The sequence below is a fragment of the Pongo abelii genome, chromosome 18, assembly GCF_028885655.2.
Source record: "Pongo abelii isolate AG06213 chromosome 18, NHGRI_mPonAbe1-v2.0_pri, whole genome shotgun sequence".
Classification (NCBI taxonomy): domain Eukaryota; kingdom Metazoa; phylum Chordata; class Mammalia; order Primates; family Hominidae; genus Pongo; species Pongo abelii.
In genome coordinates, this window is record NC_072003.2 from 51,405,384 (window position 1) to 51,417,622 (window position 12,239).

The following is a 12,239-nucleotide window of genomic DNA, read 5'->3' on the forward strand; positions in this document are numbered from 1 at the left end:
TAGTCTTTGCAAAGGGGGCCCTAAGAGCTTTGCCCAGGACTCGATTCTTGGAAGTTCTTAGCCCAGAATATAATAGGATCAGTGGCAAAATGGAGAGCCAAGATAGCTCTAACCTTTTCAGCAATCACTTTTTATTTATTTTTATTTTTTATTTTTTTTTAGATGTGGAGATAGAAATCGGGATGCAGCCATTCCTTTAATGAAAAAAACAGGCCCCTGGCGCGGTGGCTCACGCCTGTAATCCCAGCACTTTGGAAGGCGGAGGCGGGCGGATCACCTGAGGTCAGGAGTTCGAGACCAGCCTGGCCAACCTGGTGAAACCCCGTCTCTACTAAAAATACAAAAATTAGCTGGGCATCATGGCGGGCGCCTGTAATACCAGCTACTCGGGAGGCTGAGGCAGGAGAATCACTTAAACCTGGGAGTCGGAGGCTGCAGTGAGCTGAGTTCATGCCACTGCACTCCAGCCTGGACGAAGAGTGAGATTCCGTCTCAATAAATAAATAAATAAATAAAAAGAAAGAAAGAAAAAGAAAAAAAATAGGCAAGGAGGTGGAGGGGTGATCATGGACTTCTTTAGACACTCATTTAAAACTTTTGTTATAATCAGCATGCAAAACCTTTCCTGACTTTGATGGTCCTATCAGAAGTTGATCTATCCTGCATGTTTTTCTTCATTCCTCTGGAAAGAAAGTCCCCAACTTCATTTGAATAATTACTCACCTTGTACTCCATATGGTTCTCAGGGGACAGCCATTAACCAATCATACTACATGATTCCCTTTGTCCCAGTGATTGGGCCAGGGATAAACATGTGACCCAAGTCAGCCAACCAGAGCACTTCTAACATTTGGCCTGTAAATTCTGGATGAAGAAATCATTTTGCCACTCAATGAACTGTACTTATTTTTTTCTAGAGTTGCTGGCAGCCATCTTTTCTTTGTGAGGTGAGAGGGAACAAGGCTGAGGCAGGGAAAGTCAGAACTGACAGTTGCAGTGGCTGAAGCCTGTAGTCCCAGCTACTTGGGAGGCTGAGAGGGGAGGATCCTTTGAGGCCAGAAATTCAAGACCAACCTGGGCAACATAGTGAGACCCATTTCTAAAAAACAACAACAAAAAAAACCCCACAAAACATAAAATAAAAAGAATCAGGACAAAGAGAATTAGAATTTGCGAAGCAGGAATAATGAGGGGGAGGGGAGATTTAATGACACTATCTGAACTCCGTGATAGGCATACCAGAAGCTAGTTTGTGCTGGATTTCCTGTCACAACTAGAAGAATCCTGGGCTATATCATAGCCACATCCAAACTGCATTCGTTTATTATTGTATAACGAGCGTATTATCTTACAGTTTTGCAAGTCAGAAATCCAAAATAACTCTCATCAGGCTAAAGTCAAGGTGTTGGCAGGGCTAGGTCCCTGCTGGAGGCTTTCAGGGGAAAATATGTTTTCCTGTCTTTTTCAAGTTCTAGAGGCCACCTGCATCCTTGACTCACATCATTCCAACCTTGTGCTTCTGTTGTCACACCTAACATTGATCCTCCTACTTCCCTTTTATAAAAACTCTGTGATTACATTCAACCCATCTAAGTAATCTAGGGTAATTTCCCCATCTCGGATCTTTAACATAATCACATCTGCAAACTCCCCTTTACCATAAAAAGTAACATATTCACAAGTTCCAGGGATTAGGGCCTGGGCATCATTGAGGGGCTATTTTTCAGCCTACCATAGTTGGTGTGCAACAAATATTCATAGAAGGAAAATATGTGAAATGTTTACAGTTTTTCCAAAGCTCAAATGTTGTAAGCATCTTCAACATTAGGGAAGGCATAGGATAATGGCAGAGAACAGAAAAAGAATACAGCCACTAAATCCTCCCTGTGGGACTTGGGGTCTGTCTCCATAATCATTTTATCAGTCTAAACTCCTACTGGGTTAAGCGCTGCCTTTGTTCAATGCACATTATTCAAATGCAGTTCCCCACAGAAATATGAATTATTAGCACTGATAAGAAGTTTTGGAACCCAAGGCCTTCCCAGAGTCCTCTTTTTTATTATTATTATTATACTTTAAGTTTTAGGATACATGTTCACAATGTGCAGGTTACACACGTATACATGTGCCATGCTGGTGTGCTGCACCCATTAACTCGTCATTTAGCATTAGGTATATCTCCTAATGCTATCCCTCCCCCCTCCCCCCACTCCACAGCAATCCTCAGAGTGTGATATTCCCCTTCCTGTGTCCAAATGTTCTCACTGTTCAATTCCCATCTATGAGTGAGAACATAGGGTGTTTAGTTTTCCGTCCTTGCGATAGTTTACTGAGAATGATGATTTCCAATTTCATCCATGTCCCTACAAAGGACATGAATTCATCCTTTTTTATGGCTGCATAGTATTCCATGGTGTATATGTGCCACATTTTCTTAATCCAGTCTATCATTGTTGGACATTTGGCTTGGTTCCAAGTCTTTGCTATTGTGAATAGTGCCGCAATAAACATATGTGTGCATGTGTCTTTATAGCAGCATGGTTTATAGTCCTTTGGGTATATACCCAGTAATGGGATGGCTGGGTCAAATGGTATTTCTAGTTCTAGATACCTGAGGAATCACCACACTGACTTCCACAATGGTTGAACTAGTTTCCAGTCCCACCAACAGTGTAAAAGTGTTCCTATTTCTCCACATCCTCTCCAGCACCTGTTGTTTCCTGACTTTTTAATGGTTGCCATTCTAACTGGTGTGAGATGGTATCTCACTGTGGTTTTGATTTGCATTTCTCTGATGGCCAGTGATGATGAGCATTTTTTCATGTGTCTTTTGGCTGCATAAATGTCTTCTTTTGAGAAGTGTCTGTTCATATCCTTTGCCCACTTTTTGATGGGGTTGTTTGTTTTTTTCTTGTAAATTTGTTTGGGTTCATTGTAGATTCTGGATATTAGCCCTTTGTCAGATGAGTAGGTTGCAAAAATTTTCTCCCATTTTGTAAGTTTCCTGTTCACTCTGATGGTAGTTTCTTTTGCTGTGCAGAAGCTCTTGAGTTTAATTAGATCCCATTTGTCAATTTTGGCTTTTGTTGCCATTGCTTTTGGTGTTTTAGACATGAAGTCCTTGCCCATGCCTATGTCCTGAATGGTAATGCCTAGGTTTTCTTCTAGGGTTTTTATGGTTTTTGGTCTAACGTTTAAGTCTTTAATCTATCTTGAATTAATTTTTATATAAGGTGTAAGGAAGTGATCCAGTTTCAGCTTTCTACATATGGCTAGCCAGTTTTCCTAGTACCATTTATTAAATAGGGAATCCTTTCCCCATTGCTTGTTTTTCTGAGGTTTGTCAAAGATCAGATGGTTGTAGATATGCGGCATTATTTCTGAGGGCTCTGTTCTGTTCCATTGATCTATATTTCTGTTTTGGTACCAGTACCATGCTGTTTTGGTTACTGTAGCCTTATAGTATAGTTTGAAGTCAGGTAGCGTGATGCCTCCAGCTTTGTTCTTTTGGCTTAGGATTGACTTGGTGATGCGAGCTCTTTTTTGGTTCTATATGAACTTTAAAGTAGTTTTTTCCAATTCTGTGAAGAAAGTCATTGGTGGCTTGATGGGGATGGCATTGAATCTATAAATTACCTTGGGCAGTATGGCCATTTTCACGATATTGATTCTTCCTACCCATGAGCATGGAATGTTCTTCCATTTGTTTGTATCCTCTTTTATTTCATTGAGCAGTGGTTTGTAATTCTCCTTGAAGAGGTCCTTCTTGTCCCTTGTAAGTTGGATTCCTAAGTATTTTATTCTCTTTGAAGCAATTGTGAATGGGAGTTCACTCATGATTTGGCTCTCTGTCCATTATTGGTGTATAAGAATGCTTGTGATTTTTGCACATTGATTTTGTATCCTGAGACTTTGCTGAAGTTGCTTATCAGCTTAAGGAGATTTTGGGCTGAGACAATGGGGTTTTCTAGATATACAATCATGTCGTCTGCAAACAGGGACAATTTGACTTCCTCTTTTCCTAATTAAATACCCTTTATTTCCTTCTCCTGCCTAATTGCCCTGGCCAGAACTTCCAACACTATGTCGAATAGGAGTGGTGAGAGAGGGCATCCCTGTCTTGTGCCAGTTTTCAAAGGGAATGCTTCCAGTTTTTGCCCATTCAGTATGATATTGGCTGTGGGTTTGTCATAGATAGCTCTTATTATTTTGAGATATGTCCCCTCAATACCTAATTTATTGAGAGTTTTTAGCATGATGGGTTGTTGAATTTCGTCAAAGGCCTTTTCTGCATCTATTGAGATAATCATGTGATTTTTGTCTTTGGTTCTGTTTATATGCTGGATTACATTTCTTGATTTGTGTATATTGAACCTGCCTTGCATCCCAGGGATGAAGCCCACTTGATCATGGTGGATAAGCTTTTTGATGTGCTGCTGGATTCGGTTTGCCAGTATTTTATTGAGGATTTTTGCATCAATGTTCAAGGATATTGGTCTAAAATTCTCTTTTTTGGTTGTGTCTCTGCCCAGCTTTGGTATCAGGATGATGCTGGCCTCATAAAATGAGTTAGGGAGGATTCCCTCTTTTTCTATTGATTGGAATAGTTTCAGAAGGAATGGTACCAGTTCCTCCTTTTACCTCTGGTAGAATTCGGCTGTGAATCCATCTGGTCATGGACTCTTTTTGGTTGGTGAGCTATTGATTATTGCCACAATTTCAGTCCTGTTATTGGTCTATTCAGAGATTCAACTTCTTCCTGGTTTAGTCTTGGGAGACTGTATGTGTCGAGGAATTTATCCATTTCTTCTAGATTTTCTAGTTTATTTGCGTAGAGGTGTTTGTAGTATTCTCTGATGGTAGTTTGTATTTCTGTGAGATCAGTGGTGATATCCCCTTTATCATTTTTTATTGTGTCTATTTGATTCTTCTCTCTTTTTTTCTTTATTAGTCTTGCTAGTGGTCTATCAATTTTGTTGATCCTTTCAAAAAACCATCTCCTGGATTCATTAATTTTTTGAAGGATTTTTTTTGTCCCTATTTCCTTCAGTTCTGCTCTGATCTTAGTTAGTTCTTGCCTTCTGTTAGCTTTTGAATGTGTTTGCTCTTGCTCTTCTAGTTCTTTTATTGTGATGTTAGGGTGTCAATTTTCTATCTTTCCTGCTTTCTCTTGTGGGCATTTAGTGCTATAAATTTCCCTCTACACACTGCTTTGAATGTGTCCCAGAGGTTCTGGTATGTTGTGTCTTTGTTCTCGTTGGTTTCAAAGAACATCTTTATTTCTGCCTTCATTTTGTTACGTACCCAGTAGTCATTCAGAAGCAGGTTGTTCAGTTTCCATGTAGTTGAGTGGTTTTGGGTGAGAGTCTTAATCCTGAGTTCTAGTTTGATTGCATTGTGGTCTGAGAGACAGTTTGCTATAATTTCTGTACTTTTACATTTGCTGAGGAGAGCTTTACTTCCAACTATGTGGTCAATTTTGGAATAGGTGTGGTGTGGTGCTGAAAAAAATGTATATTCTGTTGACTTGAGGTGGAGAATTCTGTAGATGTCTATTAAGTCTGCTTGGTGCAGAGCTGAGTTCAACTCCTGGATATCCTTGTTAACTTTCTGTCTCGTTGATCTGTCTAATGTTGACAGTGGGGTGTTAAAGTCTCCCATTATTATTGTGTGGGAGTCTAAGTCTCTTTGTAGGTCACTTAGGACTTGTTTTATGAATCTGGGTGCTCCTGTATTGGGTGCATATATGTTTAGGATAGTTAGCTCTTCTTGTTGAATTGATCCCTTTACCATTATGTAATGGCCTTCTTTGTCTCTTTTGATCTTTGTTGGTTTAAAGCCTGTTTTATCAGAGACTAGGATTGCAACCCCTGCCTTTTTTTGTTTTCCATTTGCTTGGTAGATCTTCCTCCATCCTTTTATTTTGAGCCTATGTGTGTCTCTGCACATGAGATAGGTTTCCTGAATACAGCACACTGATGAGTCTTGACTCTTTATCCAATTTGCCAGTCTGTGTCTTTTAATTGGAGCATTTAGTCCATTTACTTTTAAAGTTAATATTGTTATGTGTCAATTTGATCCTGTCATTATGATGTTAGCTGGTTATTTTGCTCGTTAGTTGATGCAATTTCTTCCTAGTCTCGATGGTCTTTACATTTTGGCATGATTTTGTAGCGGCTGGTACCAGTTGTGCCTTTCCATGTTTAGTGCTTCCTTCAGGAGCTCTTTTAGGGCAGGCCTGGTGGTGACAAAATCTCTCAGCATTTGCTTGTCTGTAAAGTATTTTATTTCTCCTTCACTTATGAAGCTTAGTTTGGCTGGATATGAAATTCTGGTTTGAAAATTCTTTTCTTTAAGAATGTTGAATATTGGGGCCCCCACTCTCTTCTGTCTTGTAGAGTTTCTGCCGAGAGATCCGCTGTTAGTCTGATGGGCTTCTCCTTGTGGGTAACCTGACCTTTCTCTCTGGCTGCCCTTAACATTTTTTCCTTCATTTCAACTTTGGTGAATCTGACAATTATGTGTCTTGGAGTTGCTCTTCTCGAGGAGTATCTTTGTGGTGTTCTCTGTATTTCCTGAATCTGAATGTTGGCCTGCCTTGCTAGATTGGGGAAGTTCTCCTGGATAATATCCTGCAGAGTGTTTTCCAACTTGTTTCCATTCTCCCCGTCACTTTCAGGTACACCAATCAAACACAGATTTGGTCTTTTCACATAGTCTCATATTTCTTGGAGGCTTTGTTCATTTCTTTTTATTCTTTTTTCTCTAAACTTCCCTTCTTGCTTCATTTCATTCATTTCATCTTCCATCACTGATACCCTTTCTTCCAGTTGGTCGCATCGGCTCCTGAGGCTTCTGCATTCTTCACGTAGTTCTCAAGCCTTGGCTTTCAGCTCCATCAGCTCCTTTAAGCACTTCTCTGTATTGGTTATTCTAGTTATACATTCGTCTAAAGTTTTTTCAAAGTTTTCAACTTCTTTGCCTTTGGTTTAAATTTCCTCCTATAGCTCGGGGTAGTTTGATCGTCTGAAGCCTTCTTCTCTCAACTCGTCAAAGTCATTCTCCGTCCAGCTTTGTTCTTTTGCTGGTGAGGAACTGCGTTCCTTTGGTGGAGGAGAGGCGCTCTGCTTTTTAGAGTTTCCAGTTTTTCTGCTCTGTTTTTTCCCCATCTTTGTGGTTTTAACTATTTTTGGTCTTTGATGATGGTGTTGTACAGATGGGTTTTTGGTGTGGATGTCCTTTCTGTTTGTTAGTTTTCCTTCTAACAGACAGGACCCTCAGCTGCAGGTCTGTTGGAGTTTGCTAGAGGTCCACTCCAGACCCTGTTTGCCTGGGTATCAGCAGCAGTGTCTGCAGAACCGTGGATTTTCGTGATCTGCGAATGCTGCTGTCTGATCGTTCCTCTGGAAGTTTTGTCTCAGAGGATTACCCGGCCGTGTGAGGTGTCAGTCTGCCCCTGCTGGGGGGTGCCTCCCAGTTAGGCTGCTCAGGGGTCAGGGGTCAGGGACCCACTTGAGGAGGCAGTCTGCCCGTCCTCAGATCTCCAGCTGCGTGCTGGGAGAACCACTGCTCTCCTCAATGCTGTCAGACAGGGACATTTAAGTCTGCAGAGGTTACTGCTGTCTTTGTTTGTCTGTGCCCTGCCCCCAGAGGTGGAGCCTACAGAGGCAGGCAGGCCTCCTTGAGCTGTGGTGGGCTCCACCCAGTTCAAGCTTCCAGGCTACTTTGTTTACCTAAGCGAGCCTGGGCAATGGCAGGCGCCCCTCCCCCAGCCTCGCTGCTGCCTTGCAGTTTGATCTCAGACTGCTGTGCTAGCAATCAGCGAGACTCCATGGGCGTAGGACCCTCCGAGCCAGGTGCGGGATATAATCTTCTGGTGTGCCGTTTCCTAAGCCCGTCGGAAAAGCGCAGTATTCGGGTGGGAGTGGCCCGATTTTCCAGGTGCCATCTGTCACCCCTTTCCTTAACCAGGAAAGGGAACTCCCTGACCCCTTGTGCTTCCCGAGTGAGGCAATGCCTCACCCTGCTTCGGCTGGCTCATGGTGCGCTGCACCCACTGTCCTGTGCCCACTCTCTGGCACTCCCTAGTGAGATGAACCCAGTACCTCAGATGGAAATGCAGAAATCACCCGTGTTCTGCATTGCTCACGCTGGGAGCTGTAGACCAGAGCTCTTCCTATTCTGCCATCTTGGCTCCTCCTCCCCCAGAGTCCTCTTAAACCACACTTTTTCCTTGGATTTAGACACTACCCTTGCCAGAGAGGGAGATTATCACAGATTCTACTTACAGGTGGGCAAGATCTTTGCTATGGGAGAAGCCAAGTCTGCTAGTTGTTGAGATGCTTCGTGGGGCTCACAAGATTGCTCTTGAATGTCTGACACAAGCTGATACTGACTCATCTATCAAATTTCACAACTTGGTTAAAAACACATCATAATACGTGTCAATCAGTTCAACTCCCATTTCTTCCTCTTGCCGATCTCCAGTCATCTTTAAGGTAAGAATATCATGATGGGATTCACCTATTACTAGCAATAATAGTATTATCTAACATCTATTGATGTGTATTATGTACCATAGATAGTTATATACATTGTAGAGTAGCAGTTAGGATAATGCTAGCTGCTGTAACAAATAAATTCTTACATTTCAGGGGTTTAACATTTAAAAAGCTTATTTTATGCTCACAAAATGTCTAGTCAGCAGGGAAAGGAAGGGAGTGCAGTTATGCTCCATGCAGCCAAACAGAGACACAGATTGCTTCCATCTTGTGGATCTCACATGCCCTGCAGTCTCAGAGACTTTGCCAATAGCTGGTAGGCAGGGAGAGATCATGGAGGTTCACCTATAGGAGGCTTTTATGGACCTAGCTCACATGATTTTCATTCGTATTCCATTAGCTAGAACCCAGAGACATGACCTCACCTGGCTGCAAGGGAGGCTGGGAGGTGTAGAGTGACTTAGTGTCCAGGAATAAGATGGACAAGTTTCAGGGAACACATAGCAATCTCCACCATTGCATATTTCTCACATGATCTCATCTGATCCTTCCAACAACTGTGTGAGGTGGGTACTGCTGTCATTTCCATTGCACACTTGAGTGTCCAAGGAGTCAGTTACCCTTCAAATTCACACAACCAGAGCAGTGCTCAGAATGCAAGTCTTTATGGCTCCCAACTTCATGCTTGTATCCTACGGTTCTCAAACAGGAGTAATTTTGCCCACCCCACCCCCTACACTGGAGGATATCTGACCATGTCTGTACACATTTATGTTTGTCAAGACTGGGGAACCAAGACTGGCATTTAGTGGGAAGAAGCCAAGCACGATGCCACACATCTTACGATGCACAGAACAATCCCAACAACTAAAAATTACCTGGCCCAAAAATGTCAGCAGTGCCTGAAAAGCCTTAGCATGATGCATTTCTTAACAGATATAAGGATGCGGGGCTAGACCTCCAGGGGTTAGTCCCCTGGAAAAGCTCCTGAGACTGGCATGAAACAGTTGAATCTAAGTAATGCAGGGCTTTTTTCCTGCAATGCAAAAGGCAAATTGCCAAATTATTTAACTTATGATGGAAATTATTGCTCTAATAAAAATATATCCTTTGGAAATATGACTGCAAATAAGCAGAGGCATGAGCCAAAGCAAGAGTTGGCTTCAACCGGAACAGCAAGGGGCAGCAGGGGATGGGAGCTAAAGAAAATCTGGCATAGGATGGTTCTTTTTTCCTATCAACTGCTCTTGGCCATGTGCTGACATGAACACTTATCCAACGTGGCTTTGGCAAAATGGTAAGTCTTGACCACAATTCTGAACTTGTTTTCACAGATGAAAATGAGATGCTTTCTGCAGTAAGAAAAGTGTTTTTCTGTGCCATCCCCCAAATCCCTTCCTCTGATTATGAAGGAAAGACAGAGGTTTGCTAAGGTCAAGAGCAATTTCAAATGGCTTTGGATTAGGGGAGCTGATTTAAACCTTGGCTCTCCCATTTTCTCGCTGTGTGATCTTGGGAAAATTACTCTTCGTGTCACTTTTCCCACCTGTGAAATGGGGATAATAATGGCACATACTTCACAAAGTAGTAAAGATTAACTGAGATAGCCATGTAAAGCAATTAGGTCAGAGCCTGGTACCTAGTTAGCCCTGGAATGCCAGCACTCGCATCTCATCATCATCATCATCATCATCATCATCATCATCATCATCATCATCATCATCATTGGGAGCACTACAGGGAAGGCAGGATAATGATGTGCTGAGCCTTGGAGTCAGAATGTCGCCTAAAAAGATTTCGCTGTGGCTGGCATGGGGGTGACAGAGCTTCAGCTTTGCTTCTTACTATTCCTATGATCCTGACCACATCACTTAATAGACTCTGAGCCTCAATTTATCCATCAGTGAAATGGAGATAAGGTCTTACTCAGGGCAGCCATGAGGGAGTGGAATGGTAGCCAGGTGATAGCACAGGCTCTGCAGCCAGACTGCCAGGGTTCAAATACGCCAGTCACTGGCCCAATGACCTTGAGTGACTGATGCAACCTTCCCATGCCTCAAGTTCCTCCCCTGTCAAATGAGAATAACAATAGTTACTGTTAGGATATAAAAGACATAAGGGGAAGGATCCTTGTCTGCTTAGTTTATGGCTAGAACATCAGCACTTAGGACTGGGTCTACTACATACTGGACATTCAACAATATTTGTTGAATAAATGAATGTATCCTGGTCCCTATGGAACAGGATTGCAGTGTGGCTTAAATGGAATTATATCTGTGAAGGGCATAGAAGGACCTGGCCCATGCTATGCATACAAGAAACATTGGCTATCATAACACTGTAAATAAGCATTGTCCAAATGAAGGGTCATGAAATCTAAACACACACAGTGACAGTCTTAGATTGGGTCACCAGACCCAGGAGCAGCCATGGGTGTGTAGTCAAGGCAGCCTGGCGTTATTCCTTCTTGGCCTGCTCTCTACTCCATAGTTTGCTGCTCTCTGTCCAGCCAGGCATCATATGAACTTCATGTTCCCCCCATGTTGATATGTTTGGGTTTCTTCTCCAGCTAGGTGCATACAGCAGACCCCTCACTGAGTTTCCATGGTGGCCCATGAGTGACTCTCTCCTATGCAGCATATCTGTTCCTCCATGGGTCTGGGCAGCTTTGCCCTAGCAAGATGGTTTCCTCCAGGAAAAGTGTTTAGCATAGAGAATATCCATGAGAGGCCTTGTGTGCAATTTAAATCTTACCTATGGTAGACATTCTTAACTGGCCCTCCACGGTGGCCATGACGATGACCATTTAACTTCCATTTCACCCTCCTTCTAGTGGCTACAGATACTGTAAAGCTAAATGCTGTTTTTCTTAGACCCCCCCCTCCAAGTTTCAAGATATCATTTAGGTTTGGCCAATGGGATGCATAAGACCTGGAAGATGGCAGTGAGAGAGAAGCCATGCTTCCACTGCTTCTGCTGGCTAGAGTTGACACAACAATATTTGATTTTTCTATGTCAGGCTAGTAGAGTTCCAAGGAAGGGACTTAGTAGCATTGTGGGTGTCATGAGGCAGGATGGAGGGTGCCATTTTGCTGGTGTGGATTCAGCACATGTGTCATGGCTCTGGAACCAATGGTTCTGATGGTGGCTTCTTGATTCCTGGATCACACGAAGAGAGTATGACCAGAAGCCAGCACTTTGTAGGACAGCGTGTCAATTCTCCAGTTTCCTGGGTAGAAAGAGAGGCCATTCCCTATGCGAGCTAAGTCTGTTTACTCTTTTCAAAGTCATTCCTGGATCCTGATCTCAGCCTTTCCAACTGTCTTCTAAGCATTTAATATCATGTGATTAATTACTTTCAGCTTAAAATAGCAATTTTTGTGTTCTAACACCAAGCCATGACTGAAAGACCGTTCTTTTATGCCATCAGCTCTGATTTTCAGTGACTCTCCCACCTGCTCCATCTCTGTCCTCCTAAGCCCTTCTGGGTGGAATATACAACCCATGCTTATGCCAGTGAGAGGACTGAGTCCTCCTCACACGGTCTTTGCATCAGGAGTGAGCATGTAGCCCTAGCCACCCAAATCAGAGTGAATTTTAGGAATTTTTCTGGGAATGCTTGGCATAGAGTCTCCCAACACTTTTCTGCCAAAATTGAAACTAGTAAGATGTGACTTTGGGAACCAGAAGCAGGCATTTTGCTTCTATGAGAAGAAACCTGTCTGCGAGTGAGTCCTC